Source organism: Balaenoptera musculus, chromosome 3 (assembly GCF_009873245.2).
Source record: "Balaenoptera musculus isolate JJ_BM4_2016_0621 chromosome 3, mBalMus1.pri.v3, whole genome shotgun sequence".
NCBI classification, from domain to species: Eukaryota; Metazoa; Chordata; class Mammalia; order Artiodactyla; family Balaenopteridae; genus Balaenoptera; species Balaenoptera musculus.
This window is the reverse complement of record NC_045787.1, coordinates 29,847,773-29,865,773: the sequence shown is the minus strand read 5'-3', so window position 1 is coordinate 29,865,773 and position 18,001 is coordinate 29,847,773. Positions and strand designations below refer to the sequence as shown.

The window sequence follows — 18,001 nt, the reverse complement described above, 5'->3', positions numbered from 1 at the left end:
ACTCTGGGTAGAAAACTGACAATGAAAGAAGGAAGAGTTGGAGAAGGCTTTTGTTAAATCACATAAATAAGAAGCAGAAGCTTGAGCATATTTTCTAGGAGCCAGTAGGGATGAAAAGGATAAAAACACAGGAAAGGGAGTAACTGATAGAATTAAGTCTCAGAGGAAGCAGGAAGAATGTGATCAAGTGCACAGGTGGAAGGATTAGTGAGGAACGAGAAGAGAAAGACCTCTTCCTTGGAGACTTCAAGGAAGGAGGCTGAGAGACCAAGGAGGTCTGAACACAGAGACACATTTATACATATAAGGGTGAAAAGTCTAACAGAAGTCCAACCTAGTGTCCTTACTTTTCCACGTTAAGGAGGGGAGTTGACTGACTAGGGAGCAGGGGGTTATAAAATGGACCAGAGAAGAGCTGGGAAAGTTTGAAAATACCCGATGAGATGAAATGACAGAGATAACTGGACAGGAAAAAGGAAGAGATTACCAAAGGCAAGGAGGGCCAAGAAGAAAATGTATATCATAAATCTGGGATGGTAGCAACCTGAAAAATTGTGGATTTTATCAGGTTGGACTTAGAGCTAGAGTGAGGAAGCAAAGGAACCACACACAGTCCTGGGGTTGCTAGGTAGAAAACAAAAAATAAAGCACAGTTAACAATGCTGGTAAAATGTATATTGCAGAAGTCAAATGATCTTTTTGCCTTTTCTCCAAGGACTATGCCCCAGAGTTAATTGATTTAAATTTCAGTTTTGGACCCCCAAATCAATGTTGAGGTCAATGTAATGCAACTTTAACTTGGCAGCTCAATTACAAAAGTAAAACTTTTTGCCCTTTTTGAAATGTACACTTTATTAGAGAAAATGCCTTCACAACCACTAAAAACGATAGTATCAACATTTTACTTATTCTGAGCATAGCATTAACTTCCTCAAAAGAGCAGGAGTTCCAATTTCACTCACCAGAGAAATTAATTTGAAGTGAATATTTATTGGGTGCCTTCAAGGTGCCTGGCATTATGCCATGCTTGTAGGAACAGATACAAAAACACAATCCTGCCTTCAAGATGATTATGTTCTAATTCACATTCTAAGTATTTAAATAACTTTTTTTTTTACCTGTTTAAAAAACTTACATTTCCTTGTTTTAAAATGTCTTACATTTCCTTGATCATTACATTTGTGAATGATCCTGGTGATGCCACTCTTTCAAATAAAACCACAAAAATGAACACTGACCAAGTAGTAACTGTCAGAGAAAAAGGATTTTTTAAAAAACTATTTTCAACCATATGCTATCACTTATATGTGTAATCTAAAATATGACACAAATGAACCTACCTACGAAACAGAAACAGACCCACAGACACAGAGAACAGACCTGTGGTTGCCAAGGGGGGAGGGGTGGGGGGGGGGAGGGAGGGGTTGGGAGTATGGGGTCAGCAGAGGCAAACTAGTATATAGAGGATGGATAAGCAGCAAGGTCCTACTGTAGAGCACAGGGAGCTATATTCAATATCCTGTGACAAACCGTAATGGAAAAGAATATGAAAAAGAATGTATATAGATGTATAACTGAATCACACTGCTGCACAGCAGAAATTAACACAGCACTGTAAATCAACTATACTTCAATAGAATAAATTTTTAAAAAGTATCTTCATTTATATTTTAATTTGAAGAAGAGAGAATGTGGAAGAAACAAACAGGAATTCATAACAACCTACACACATTCAAGAAATTAGGGATTTCCAGCTTTTCTTAATAAACTAAAAGACCTAACGCCCCTTATTTCCACATTACAGCAACAGGCTGATGGAGGATGTATATGGAAAAAACCACTCAGTTTTCATCTGTATTTTTCCTTTACTATTCACACAGAACACTTCACTTGATACTTCTGGTCACCAAATGTGTGGGGGATTTTCTCCACACCAAGCAATTCTCCATGACAACAGCCCAGTGTCCTACAATGTAACTCAATTCTGACAATATTGAGGTCAAAGTCTCAGCCCTACAAGTCTGCTCCCACCCCACTCCCACTTCAGACACCAATCACAAGTAGTAGGTCTCTGACCTCCTTGGGTTCAACTAATTTGGTAGAGCAACTCACAGAACCCTAGGAAATACTTGTTTACATTTATCAATTTATTATAGGATATGATAAAGGATACAGACACACAGGGTGAGGTCTGGGAGGGTCCCAAGCACAGCAGCTTCTGTCCCCATGGAGTTGGAGTGCATTACCCTCCCAGTACATGAATGTGTTCACCAACCTTGAAGCTTTCCCAGCTCTATGATATGGGGATTTTTATGGAGGTTTCCTCACATAGGTGTGATCAATTATAAACTCCATTTTTAGTCCCTCTCTAGAGAAGTGGGGAGCAGGGCTGAAAATTCCAAGCTTCTAATCATGGCCTGGCCTTTGTGGTGACCAGACCCCATCCAAGAGCCATCCAGGAGCCCACCCGAGTCACCTCATTGGAACAAAAGATATTACCAGTACTCTTATCACTTAGGAATTTACAAGGGTTTTAGGAGCCCTGTGTCAGGGACTGGAGACAAAGACCAAACATATATATATATATATATTTCTTATTATAAATCACAGTATCACAGAGGAGAAAAAGACTGCCTTAAGGGAACATGACAAAACAAATTGTCCTCATTTGAAGTAAAGAAGATGTAACTCAGTTATTAGTAAGGTATCATTAAATATAAGCACAGGGATGCACTGAAAACATTTTAATCAAGGCAGGTAGTTTCCTCCTTTAAGTGGAGAAATATGTTTTGGGAATGGACACAACCAATCTTTATTAGTGATCCAATACTGAGGTCTAAAAAAGAATTTCCAGGTATGTAGCATTTACCTTTACCTTGGAAAACATTTACTTATCTGTAAAACTGTGCTATCTCCATAAGCTCAAAATATTCTCTTAATATTTTTCACCTGATTTTTAATGGAAAAATATTGAAGACCTGCTATTTATCAGTATGTTGAGTTCTGAAAGGCTATCCATAAGTGCATTTGCTCCTAAGACCCTTCCCACAATCTGTAGGTGCCGGCACAGATGATCAGCTTTGGCCCAGGGCCATCAGCCAGATACTACTTTGACATAAGGCAAAAATAATCAACTGCTGACAGAGAGTAGGGAACCCTCCTACCTCCTGGCCCCTGCCCTTCCAGGCAAAGGTCAGATGTCACAGAGAAAAGCTAAGGACAGGTCACTTGCTCACACCCAAGACCCCTTACAGACACAAAGCAGTGTTTGGTTGCTATGAAGGCAAGACAAAGGAAACCTGCCTGTGTTCTAGACCCAAACTGTCTAACGTGAAAGCCACTTGGCACATGCAGCTGTTGAGATCAAGAAATACGGCTGCTATGATTAAGGAACTGAATTTTAAATTTAATTTTAACTAGTTTAAATTTAAATAACCATATGTATTGAATAGTACAGGCCTAAATGCTCCAGTAAAAAGCAAAGATTGTTACATGAGATTTAAAAAAAACATTCAACTCTAGTCCTCTATAAAAAATCCACTATGGCTTAATTTAAAAGTAAAAGAATGAAAAAAGATACAGTAAGCAAATACAAAGCGAAAGAAACCTGGAGTAGTTATATTACTATTAGACAAAGTAGATGTTCTAAAGAACAAGAAATATTGTCAGAAAGAGAGATACATTATATAATGGTGAAGGGGTCGATTCAGCAAGAAAACATAATTATAAGTGTGTACATACATACCCCCCAAAAAGAGCCTTAAATGCAAAAAGGAAGAAAAAAAATAACTGAAAAGAAAAACAGACATATCTATAATTACAGTTGCGGATTTCAACACTCCTCTCTTAGTAACTGATAAAATAAGTAGACACATAATCAGTAAAGATATAGGTGACATGATCAATACTATCAACCAACTTGACCTAATTGACATCTATAAGACACTCCTTCCCCAAAGAGCAGAATACACATTCTTTTCAAGTGTACATGGAACATTTATTGAGACACTATTTTCTGGACCAGAAAAAAAAACACTATAAATTGTAAAGTGTTAAAATCCTACAAAGCATATTCTTAGACCACATGGAATTAAACTATAAATCAATTAACATAACAGAAAAACAAAATATTTGGAAATTATACCATATGCTTCTAAATAATACATGGCCCCAAAAAGAAATCAGAAGGGGAAATTAGAAAATATTTTTAATTCGTTAAAAGTGAAAACACAAAACAAATGTTTTGGGATGCAGATTGTTATGGACTGATATTTGTGTCCCCTCAAAATTCATATGTTGAAGACCTAACCTCCAATGTGATGTTATTTGGAGGTAGGCCTTTGGAAGGTAATCAGGTTTAGATGAGGCCATGAGGAGTGGGGCCCCAATGATGGGATTAGTGTCCTTATCAGAAGAGAGAGAGAGATCAGTTCAATAACCATAATTTGCTGCCTGCCTCCCTCCCTCTTTCAGCCATGTGAGGTGAGGACACACTAATGAGAGGCTGTCATCTGCAAACCAGAAAGAAGGTCCTCACCAGGAAATGAATCTATTGGCACCTTGACCTTACACTTCCCAAGTCTCCAGAACTGTGAGAAATGAATGTCTGTTGTTTAAGCTACTCAGTCTATAGTATTTTGTTATGGCAGCCTGAGCCAACTAAAACACTGCAAATAAAGCAGTATTTAGAGAAGAATTTAAAGGGTTAAATGTGTAAACCCTTCAAAAGAAGAGAGGTCTCAAATAAAATCTTCCACTTTAAGAAATTAGAAAAAGATGAGCAAATAAGGAAGAAAGTAATAAAGAGCAGAAATCAATATACTAAAAAAATAGAGAAAAATCAATGAATAATTAGATATTAAAATAAAAATATTTATAAAAGTATCAAAAACATGAAAATCAAACAGAAATCTATATCAAACTATGACCTCTGTGGTTAATAAAACAGAGAGATTAATCAAAACAAAATGTTAGGGCTATTACTTAATTGCAGAGGGTTACAAATGGCCAAGAAGTATTAATAATCTGTTTTCTAACTATAGAATCATCTACCTTAAAATCTCTCTCTATATATTCTACTGAGGAATTAGAACATACTTTTTTCCAAACCCCAAGAAACTGAACTAGTAATTGTCTACTTCTAATTATTTTCTAAGAACTAGCTAAAGGGAAAATAATGGAATGAACTATGTAAAGATCATCAAGATTTCTCCTACAGATAGAATACATGATTAGTACTAAAGAGAACCTTCTACTACCAAGAACTGACTGCAAGAGAGACCTTCAAGATGGCGGGAGAGTAAGACATGGAGATCACCTTCCTCCTCACAAACACATCAAAATTACATTTACATGTGGAACAACTCTAACAGAACACCTACTGAACGCTGGCAGAAGACCTCAGACTTCCCAAAAGGCAAGAAAATCCCCACATACCTGGCCGTGTGGCTGACAGGGTCTTGGTGCTCCAGCTGGGTGTCAGGCCTGACCCTCTGATGTGGGAGAGCCGAGTTCAGGACATTGGTCCACCAGAGACCTCCCGGCCCCAAGTAATATCAGATGGTGAAAGCTCTCACAGAGGTCTCCATCTCAATACTAAGACCCAGCTCCACTCAACGACCAGCAAACTACAGTGCTGGACATTCTATGCGAAACAACTAGCAAGACAGGAACACAACCATACCCATTAGCAGAGAGGCTGCCTAAAATCATAATAAGTTCACAGACACCCCAAAACACACCACCAGACGTGGTCCTGCCCACCAGAAAGACAAGATCCAGCCTCATCCACCAGAACACAGGCACTAGTCCCCTCCACCAGGAAGCCTACACAAACCATTAAACCAATCTTACCCACTGGGGGCAGACGCCAAAAACAATGGGAACTACGAACCTGCAGCCTGTGAAAAGGAGACCCCAAACACAGTAAGTTAAGCAAAATGAGAAGACAGAGAAATACACAGCAGATGAAGGAACAAGGTAAAAACCGACCAGGACAAACAAATAAAGAGGATATAGGCAGTCTACGTGAAAAAGAATTCAGAGTAATGATAGTAACGATGATCCCAAATCTTGGAAATAGAATGGAGAAAATACAAGAAACGTTTCACAAGGACCTAGAAGAACTAAAGAGCAAACAAACAATGAAGAACAACACAGTAAATGAAATTAAAAATTCTCTAGAAGGAATCAAAGCAGAACAACTGAGGCAGAAGAACAGATAAATGACCTGGAAGATAAAATAGTGGAAATAACTACCACAGAGGAGAATAAAGGAAAAAGAATGAAAAGAATTGAGGAGAGTCTCAGAGACCTCTGGGACAACATTAAACGCACAAACATTCGAATTATAGGGGTCCCAGAAGAAGAAGAGAAAAAAAAAGGGACTGAGAAAATATCGGAAGAGATTATAGTTGAAAACTTCCCTAATATGGGAAAGGAAATCGTCAATCAAGTCCAGGAAGCGCAGAGAGTCCCATACAGGATAAATCCAGGGGGAAACACGCCAAGACACATGTTAATCAAACTATCAAAAATTAAATACAAAGAAAAAATATTAAAAGCAGCAAGGGAAAAGCAACAAATAACATATAATGGAATCCCCATAAGGTTAACACCTGATCTTTCAGCAGAAACTCTGCAAGCCAGAAGGGAGTGGCAGGACATATTTAAAGTGATGAAAGGGAAAAACCTACAACCAAGATTACTCTACCCAGCAAGGATCTCATTCAGATTTGACAGAGAAATTAAAACCTTTACAGACAAGCAAAAGCTAAGAGAATTCAGCACCACCAAACCAGCTTTACAACAAATGTTGAAGGAACTTCTCTAGGCAGGAAACACAAGAGAAGGAAAACACCTACAATAACAAACCCAAAAGAATTAAGAAAATGGGAATAGGAACATACATATTGATAACTACCTTAAATGTAAATGGATTAAATGCTCCAACCAAAAGACACAGACTGGCTGAATGGATACAAAAACAAGACCTGTACATATTCTGTCTACAAGAGATCCACTTCAGACCTACGGACACATACAGACTGAAAGTGAGGGGATGGAAAAAGATATTCCACGCAAATGGAAATCAAAAGATAGCTGGAGCAGCAATTCTCATATCAGACAAAACAGGCTTTATTTTATTTATTTATTTTTAAATTTTATTTATTTATTTATATATTTTTGGCTGTGTTGGGTCTTCGTTTCTGTGCATGGGCTTTCTCTAGTTGCGGCGAGCGGGGGCCACTCTTCATCACGGTGCGTGGGCCTCTCACTGTCGTGGCCTCTCTTGTTGCAGAGCACAAGCTCCAGATGTGCAGGCTCAGTAGTTGTGGCTCACGGGCCTAGTTGCTCCGCGGCATGTGGGATCTTCCCAGACCAGGGCTCGAACCCGTGTCCCCTGCATTGGTAGGCAGATTCTCAACCACTGTGCCACCAGGGAAGCCCAGACAAAACAGGCTTTAAAATAAAGACTATTACAAGAGACAAAGAAGGACACTCCATAATGATCAAGGGATCAATACAAGAAGAACATATAACAATTGTAGATATTTATGCACCCAACACAGGAGCACCTCAATACCTGAGGCAAATGCTAACAGCCATAAAAGGGGAAATTGACAGTAACACAATCATAGTAGGGGACTTTAACACCCCACTTTAACCAATGGACAGATCATCCAAAATGAAAATAAATAAGGAAACACAAGCTTTAAATGATGCATTAAACAAGATGGACTTAATTGATATTTATAGGACATTCCATCCAAAAACAACAGAATACACTTTCTTCTCAAGTGCTCATGGAACATTCTCCAGGATAGATTATATCTTGCATCACAAATCAGGCCTTGGTAAGTTTAAGAAAATTGAAATCATATCAAGTATCTTTTCCCACACAACGCTATGAAACTAGATATCAATTACAGGAAAAGATCTGTAAAAAATACAAACACATGGAGGCTAAACAATACGCTACTAAATAACCAAGAGATCACTGAAGAAATCAAAGAGGAAATCAAAAAATACCTAGAAACAAATGACAATGAAAACACGACAGCCCAAAACCTATGGGATCCAACAAAAGCAACTCTAAGAGGGAAGTTTATAGCAATACAATCTTACCTCAAGGAACAAGAAACATCTCAAATAAACAACCTAACCTTACACCTAAAGCAATTAGAGAAAGAAGAACAAAAAACCCCCAAAGTTAGCAGAAGAAAAGAAATCATAAAGATAAGATCAGGAATAAATGAAAAAGAAATGAAGGAAACAACAGCAAAGATCAATAAAATGAAAAGCTGGTTCTTTCAGAAGATAAACAAAACTGATAAACCATTAGCCAGACTCATCAAGAAAAAAAGGGAGAAAACTGAAATCAATAGAATTAGAAATGAAAAAGGAGAAGTAACAACAGACACTGCAGAAATACAAAGGATCATGAGAGATTACAACAAGCAACTATATGCCAATAAAATGGACAACCTGGAAGAAGTGGACAAATTCTTAGAAAAGCACAACCTTCCGAGAGTGAACCAGGAAGAAATAGAAAATATAAACAGACCAATCACAAGCACTGAAACTGAAACTGTGATTAAAAATCTTCCAACAAACAAAAGCCCAGGACCAGATGGCTTCACAGGTGAACTCTATGAAACATTTACAGAAGAGCTAACACCTATCCTTCTCAAACTCTTCCAAAATATAGCAGTGAAAGGAACACTCGCAAAACTCATTCTACGAGGCCACCATCACCCTGACAAAGGTGTCACACACACACAAAAAATACAGGCCAATATCTCTGATGAACATGGATGCAAAAATCCTCAACAAAATACTAGCAAACAGAATCCAACAGCACATTAAAAGGATCATGCACCATGATCAAGTGGGGTTTATCCCAGGAATGCAAGCATTCTTCAATATATGCAAATCAATCAATGTGATACACCATATTAACAAACTGAAGGAGAAAAACCATATGATCATCTCAATAGATGCAGAAAAAGCTTTCTACAAAATTCAACACCCATACATGATTAAAACCTTCCAGACAACGGAACAAGATAGAAAACCCAGAGGTAAACCCACACACCTATGGCCAACTAATCTATGACAAAGGAGGCAAGGATAGACAATGGAGAAAACACAGTCTCTTCAATAAGTGGTGCTGGGAAAACTGGACAGCTACATGTAAAAGAATGAAATTAGAACACTCCCTAACACCATACACAAAAATAAACTCAAAATGGATTAAAGACCTAAGTGTAAGACCGGACACTATAAAACTCTTAGAGGAAAACATAGGAAGAACACTCTTTGACATAAGTCACAGCAAGATCTTTTTTGATCCACCTCCTAGAGTAATGGAAATAAAAACAAAAATAAACAAATGGGACCTAAAGAAACTTCAAAGTTTCTGCACAGCAAAGGAAACCATAAACAAGACGAAAAGACAACCCTCAGAATGGGAGACAATATTTGCAAAGGAAGCAACTGACAAAGGATTAATCTACAAAATACACAAGCAGCTCATGCAGCTAAATATTAAAAAAACGACCCAATCCAAAGATGGGCAGAAGACCTAAACAGACATTTCTCCAAAGAAAATGTTCAGATGGCCAACAAATACATGAAAAGATGCTCTCAACATCACTAATCATTAGAGAAATGTAAATCAAAACCACAATGAAGTATCACCTCACACCAGTCAGAATGGCTATCATCAAAAAATCTAAAAACAATAAATGCTGGAGAGGGTGTGGAGAAAAGGGAATCTTCTTGCACTGTTGGTGGGAATGTGAAGTGATACAGTCACTATGGAGAACAGTATGGAAGTTCCTTAAAAAACTAAAAATAGAACTACCATACGACCCAGCAATCCCACTACTGGGCATATACCCTGAGAAAACCATAACTCAAAAGGAGTCATATACCACAATGTTCATTGCAGCTCTATTTACAATAGCCAGGACATGGAAATAACCTAAGTGTCCATTGACAGATGAATTGATAAAGAATATGTGGCACATATATACAATGGAATATTACTCAGCCATAAAAAGAAACGAAATTGAGTTATTTGTAGCGAGGTAGATGGACCTATAGTCTGTCATACAGAGTGAAGTAAGTCAGAAAGAGAAAAACAAATACCATATGCTAACACATATATATGGAATCTAAAAAAAAAGGTTCTGAAGAACCTAGGGGCAGGACAGGAGTAAAGATGCAGACATAGAAAATGGACTTGAGGACACGGGGAGGGGGAAGGGTAAGCTGAGATGAAGTGAGAGAGTGACATGGACATATATACACTACCAAATGTAAATTAGATAGTTAGTGGGAAGCAGCCGCATAGCACAGGGAGATCAGCTTGGTGCTTTGTGACCACCTAGAGGGGTGGGATAGGGAGGCTGAGAGGGAGACGCAAGAGGGAGGAGATATGGGGATACATGTATACATATAGCTGATTCACTTTGTTATACAACAGCAACCAACACAACACTGTAAAGCAATTATACTCCAATAAAGATTTTTAAAAAAAAAGAAAAAAAGAATTGATTGCAAAGTGTTTAGTTCTCTTCTTCAGTCTCTCCCTTTAAGCAAATGGTCTTCCAGTGGAATGTGGGAAGAAAAATACTGGAAATAAAACCTCAAATGTTTCTTTTTATCTTAAAACAAAAACATGCCTAGCAAATGGTTGGGAGAAGGCCAGTTGCTGGCCTACCACGCTTGTCAAAAACCTGGATTTTGGGTTACTTGTGGATTTCTATATTACTCATTAACTCATTCATTAATTCATTCAATTCTCTGAACACTTATGGAGCACCTAATTGTGAAGCTAGGGATAGAGAGATGGCACGTGCTTAGGGGAGCTCACTGCAGTGTGGGAGGAGAGCTCTACGGGTTTTCATACAGGCAGATGAAGAGCAGGAAGTGACTAATTCAGCCGAGGGGGCAGGAATGTTTTGCAGAAGTAACGACACGTAAAGAGGGTTTTGAAGGATAACTAGGAGATCACCAGGCAGAGAAATGGGCGAAGCATATTCTAGGAAGAAGGAACACTATTTCCTAAGGCAAAGAGTGGGAAGGGGCACCATATGTTTAGAGTTGACAAGCAAATGTTTGGTATGGTAGCCTAATACTCATACTGTCCCTTCTCACTATTATTTTGGATTAGAGTTGGTTCCATTTGAATTTCCACTGAAAAGGTATCCTCTGTGAATATATAAATCGTATCTGACAAGCATCTGAAATATTTTAAAGGAAAGTAAGAACACATGTACCTAAATGTTTTCCATTTTCATGGTAAAACAGAAATAGTGTGTGAGCACTAATCTGTAACCGCATTAATCAATTTTCATAATTTTGGAGACTATTATCTAAGTTTAATTAAAAACAATGAATCACCTATACAACAAAAAGTTAACACGTTTAGGCTTCCTATCATTTCTCTACATGATTTTTAGTCCTAATTCCTTTCTGAAAAGTTATCCCTTGGGTGTAAACACGTCAATCATGTAATGACACAGGGGAGTGAGTGTGTGACATGATTAAGGTGCAGATACCATGGTATTTGTGAGAGAGAGGGGTCAGAGTGAAAACAGGCAGTAATTTATAAAGGAAATAAAACGAAGTGTTATCCTTTTAAATTTGGATTTGAAGATGCAATGCTTTCAGTGTAAGACAGACCGGACAGTTGCTGTTGCTCCATATCAACACTGAAGTGGCTCCTCAATTACTGAGTTTCCACTGTAAATGAGATACTGCACTAGCCCCCCTGGGGAGCAACATAACTACTACAGGGTTCCTGACCCCCAAGTTCTCCCAATCTTGCAAAGGAAATAAAAATGTATACAACTATGAATAACAAAGAATGAAATCACTGTTACGGTTACAAGTTATAATAATCACCATAAAACAGCATTTATTAAGCACTTACTATGTGCCATGCCCAGGGTAAGCACTTTATTTACATTATTTTATCTTCATAAAACTCTCCATTTTACAAATGAGGAAACAGGTTATATATACTTCACTAGAGTTGGGATTTAAATCTACCAAGTCTGGGACTTCCCTGGTGGTGCAGTGGTTAAGAATCCGCCTGCCAATGCAGGGGACACAGGTTCGAGCCCTGGTCCGGGAGGATCCCACATGGCGTGGAGCAACTGGGCCCGTGCGCCACAGCTGCTGAAGCTCGCGCAACCTAGAGCCCGTGCTCCGCAACAAGAGAAGCCCACGCAATGAGAAGCCCGCGCACCGCAGCAAAGAGTAGCCCCCCGCTCGCCACAACTAGAGAAAGCCCACACACAGCAACTAGAGAAAGTCCACAGCGCAGCCAAAAATTAAAAAAAAAAAAAAATCTACCAGGTCTGAATCTGGAGCCTAACCTCTCATCTATACCTAATATAAAATGTTCTGGGAAACCAAAGAAAGGGACAATTATTTTGCTCCCAGCCGACTGGTTAAGGTTTCACAGAGAAACATCATTTGAGCTGGGCCTCAAAGAGAGTGGCTTTCCATGGCCAGAGGCGGGGAGGAGATATTGAGGCTGAGGAAACTGTCCAGTCAGGTGGGAAAGTACATGGCATGTTTTGGAAACATTACACAAACTTGGTTGGTTAGAATACAGAAATGCACAAGGCAGAGCAAACTTACTGGGGTCAGATTGTCAAGGGCTTAAAAGGCAGGGTACAACCTGAACAATCCTACCAGATGGCCCTGCTGCAATGGCCCAGATTAAGGGATTTGGACTCCAATAAATATCTTGTTCCCAGGGCCACATCGGCTGATTCATTCTCAGCCTTTTTCACTATTACGCCAACCTTAGTACCAGAATCTCCAAAGCAGTACAAGAAATGAAGCAGGAGAGGAATCTATCCACAGATAAAAAGACTCTCTCTTTCCCCTTTCAAAGCCGGTGGTCGGTAGCCAGTTAACTCCTTTAACACTCTGCCCCTATAAAAATAAAGCACATTCTGTTGACTGATGTTCTGAAAGCCCTCAAGGAAGTTCTGTTGAAGGAAGTGTTGCTGTTTCAAGACAGTATTAAAAAAAGAGCGGGTTGACGAGCAGTGGAGGGAATTATAAAGGACAATTTCTTTTCCTTCTCAAAATACGGAGCAGAGAATATAAGAGAACAGGAGGGAACAAATATGTGCATGGTTTTCCCTTAAATGTCTGCTCTCCTGTCCACACCTAGTGCCCAAGAGCTCATGCATGCACAGGGCTTCAATGATCTACCACGCAAATGATCCCCACATTTTAATCTCACTGTATTCTATAACTTTCTCTCAAGCAAAGCCTTTTATGTCTAATGATACCGGGCATTTCCACTTAGATGTATTACCATCTCCAATCAATATTTCTAGAACTAAACCCACACATTTTTACCCCCAAACCTGCTCCCAGTCCTGACTTCCTCATTTCACTTTACTTACTACACTTTTTTCTGTCACTAAGTATCATCGCTGACCCTTACCGAGTATCCTTTGATATAATCCATCTCTCACATCCAATGCCTCCTTTTAGTAACTAGTACAATGGCCTACATCCCCTGAACTGCCAATAAATGTTGATAATGATAATGATATTACTAAGTAATATCAGCCTAAATGTATCCAAGCTTCACAGTTTATAAAAAGCATTTTTATGTGTGCCATCACATTTTCTGCTCACAACAACCCAGTGAGACAATTAGGAAAGATATTTTTATTACATCCATTGTCCAGATGCAAAAAGCACACAGGATCAGAAAGGCTAACTAACCTGCTCAAGACCACAAATTTGACTTCCCATCATGCTTTCCTACTTCATCCTAGTTGTTATAATAACTATGGTAAGGAGAGATTTCCTTTCTCTCATCCCAACTATCTTGTTATTATAACCCCAACAAATTAATCTTTCTAAAACTTTTTGTTGATTATATTACTTCCATGTGCATAAACCTTTAGAAGTTGGCACTGCAAAATAAGTAAGTAGGTAAGTAAGAAAGTAAGTAAATAAATAAGTGAACCGACGAACAAATGAATGAAGGTCTAAAACCAGACACTAAGATATTCATGTTCCTCTACGGTCTGGCCCTAACCTAGTTTCCTGAACTTACTCCCTACAACTACTGATAATAATCCTTTGCTCAGCAAGAGGGAAGAGAGATGGGGACATAGGTATATGTATAACTGATTCACTTTGTTATAAAGCAGAAACTAACACACCATTGTAAAGCAATTATACTCCAATAAAGATGTTTAAAAAAAAAAAATCCTTTGCTCAGGATAAACTCGAATGGTCACTATCACTTGGAAAGACATCCATTTTCCACTTTACACCTTTGCCTCTGTTGTGCTCTACTTAGGAAGCCTGCCTCTCCCCTCTCTGCCTGCCCTGCAGTGATCCTGTATATCTTAGTCCAGGCACCTTTTGCTTCATGAAGCTCTTCTAGTGTACACACAGCACTCTTCTCAAAACACCTTTTTAAAATTTTGATTTGATTTGATTTTTATAAAGCTGGATACAGGAATATGATTTTAGGGAGTTTATCACTGAAAATTCACATTGTTTACTTCACATTGTTTAGTTTTATGTCGTATCTAAATTATTTCTAAAGATCATTTCAAAAATCATTTCTCATCCACTGACAATGTTAATAATGAAAATCAAATTAATGTCTTAAAAGTAAAATCCATTAGGATAATGAAAAGCAAAATTCAATACAATGAATGTAATCTGTGAGAGATAAAAATTTAAAATGACAGAGAAAATTCTTGCTCTTAATGACCTCTTTTTTTTAGATGTGCTGTAACATATTTATTTAGTTTTATTCAATTTATTAAACTAAAACAAAAACAAAAGCAATTTCACCCATTTCTCCCACCCCCTGCCCCCTACCGCCCACCTCTGGCAACCACCAATCCGTACTCTATCTATGAGCTTTTCTACACATAAGAGAGATCATACAGTATTTGTCTTTTTCTGACTTATTTCACTTAGCATAATGCCCTTGAGGTCCATCCAACTGTTGCAAATGGCAAGATTTCATTCTTATTTATGGATGAATAATACTCCACTGTATATATACACCACAATTTCTTTATCAAAAGAATAAAATATATGAAATAAAATCTTAATATTTGAAAAATTCATTTACTTTTCTCTCCATAAAAAGAAGACACACTTATTTTAGCTATAATTCAAAATCCCATGAATAATAAATTACAAAGAAGTAAGAAACTACAAAGAAGAAGGAAGTACTCAACTTCACTGTGTTGCTTTGTTCAAAGCCAAAGAAATATCTCAAACCACTATTTTTGTCCATAAACTCCAGATGACAAAAAATTGGTGAAGACACCACTGTAAATCAACCATACTACAATAAAAAAAAAAAATTGGTGAAGAGTACTGAGCATGTTTGTTGACGTTTTATTTTATAGTGACTTCTGACAATTTAGCTACGAACAGATTACCTTGAAAAGAATAGCTCTCTCTTTCTGAAAAATATTATTCTTTAAAAAAAGAGTTATTAACTAGTTCAAGTCAATATTGGGATTAATCACAGTGAGTTTCTAAATTATGGCATCACACTTTACAGTGGAGTGGCTTCATAAATTTAGATGAAAACAGAAGGAAATCCAACATGCCTGAAAGACACGGTCTTTTAGGAATAGAAGCCAAGGGCTCTTCATACAATGCAGATATTATCACCACCTTAGTCAAGCAAGCAAAAGAAGTAAAGATACTGAAGAATAGTATTTATTAGGTAAATACTATTTACTGTTTATTAGTATTTATTATTATTAGAAAAATAAACATTTTTCACTTTATCTTTCTATATATTTACTGGTGAGCCTTTTTTCAGTATTGGGGGTTGGGAGGTTGAGGGGAGAAAGCTGGAGAACTAATTTGTTTCCAAGATAGAACTATTTAATATTTTTGAAACCTCCTCTCTTTTACACACATTTCAGTCTGTCAATAATATTTATTAAGTGCCTCCTGTGTCTGAGGCACTCAAAGCTAAAATATAACCTCTTTTCATGAGAAAAGCATTGACATTTAGCATATCATGTCACACAGTTAATATATAGACATCTGGATACAGCTGCTGTAGGAAAGTGTGAACTAGGAAAAATGGCCAAATGAGTTCAAGTGTCACAGACACAACACAGAATAAAAGACAATAAATTTATTCTATTGATCAGCAAGGTTTTTAAAATAAATTTCAGTTGTGCCTAAATTCATGTTAACCTAGGGAATGGTTTGGTAAGGCTGGAAATATCAGAGATTATCGAAAGGCAGAGCTGTTGTTTTTCTCTTACAAATTATGAGCTACCTAGAAGAACAAGGATCAACTCAGGTTTCAGAGAAATTTCACAAGATTCAGGCAGCCTTCTGCTGGATGAATCTGATTACAGTATGTGTAATATCACGATAATCACACATCATATAAAACGCCACTAGGAAGGACCCCACCTATTTCACTACATTTTCTGCAACTGTTTAGTAGCAACAATCACAATAACAAAGCTCTAGCTTTTCTATTTAAAAAAGTGAGAAAGGGAATTATTTCTTATTTTGTCTTTTCATTTGAGTAAAGGCTAAAATACCTTAGAAAATCTAAAAATTACTTCCCAAAATGCCCAAGGAAGTCATGAAAAATTGAAGGTGACAATTTTTTTGAAAGTATAATGTTCATTTCCTGAAGAACAATAATGTTTTACCACTTATCCTACGTTTAGTAGAAGTAAGAACTGTCATTAGAAGTTCAAAATACTTCAGGGTTTACAAATTAACTGGCAAATGAGATTTCATTCTCTTCAAGAAAACACATCACTTACTTATTGATTACCAAAAAGCAAACAAACAAACCCAAAAAATGCATATACATAATTGTGGTCAGTTTTGAATTATTTTCATACTTTGATGTGGATCATAATCTTATGAAATAATGGACCTAGCAATAGTATTTACGCAATAATTATTAGCTGAACTGAGGATGCTCGGTTATTTTCTCTATGATTGAATTGTTTTCATACTTTGATCTGGACCACAATGTTATGAAATAATGGACCTAGCAATAGCATTTACACAATAAATATTAGTTGAATTGAGAACACTGGGTTATTTTCGCTATTTATGAACATCTGATTAAATTAATTAGAAGCTGGCAGTAAAAAAACTGAAGACATAAAAACATCTATAGGTTGAGTTTTTATTGCTCTTTCTCCTTATGCAAGGTCTTCTTTTTCCTATGCCACCCTTCCTTTCACTTCCTTTGTATTCCTGAGATAAGCAGGACAAAGCCTTTTCACTTTCAGTACTTCGTGAATCAGTATAAAACGCATGCTTGGGACTTGGTGGCACAGTGGTTAAGAATCCGCCTGCCAACACAGGGGACACGGGTTTGAGCTCTGGTTGGGGAAGATTCCCACATGCCATGAAGCAACTAAGCCCGTGCGCCACAACTACTGAGCCTGCGCTCTAGAACCTGTGAGCCACAAATACTGAAGCCCACGCGCCTAGAGCCGGTGCTCCGCAACAAGAGAAAACCACGCACCACGACAAAGAGTAGCCCCCGCTCGCCGCAACTAAAGATAGCCCGCGCACAGCAACAAAGGTCCAACGCAGCCAAAAAAAAAAAAGAAAACCCCCCACATGCTCACTGTGTACTCATAGGCACTGTGCCTCCAACAGGGTTCCCTTTTCTACTTATACCTCCCCCATTTCCTGGTTGTCAAAAGCACCGGTTATGTGTCTTCTCTGGACAGTTTCATGCTGGAAATATTCTCTTTTAGGCCATCTTAAATGGAACTCCTTAAATATCTGGATATAGGACTGTAACCTACATGCTCATTTACAACTCTCTCAGTGCTCCTATTATAAATCTTGGCAAGAGACGTCATGATTATAACGTCAAGTATAAATAATAATAAGATGAAGAATATAATTCTGATTTTCTAAACTTCATTTAGTTTATTATTTTCAGTAATAAGATGATGAAGAGATG

General features: G+C 37.8%; 1 protein-coding gene across 3 annotated transcripts in view; it reads right to left on the bottom strand.

Annotated features, from left to right (window-relative positions):
- The window catches only part of WDR70 (WD repeat domain 70), a 309,011-nt gene that overhangs the window by 71,576 nt on the left and 219,434 nt on the right, over positions 1 to 18,001 (bottom strand). The window lies entirely within an intron of this gene.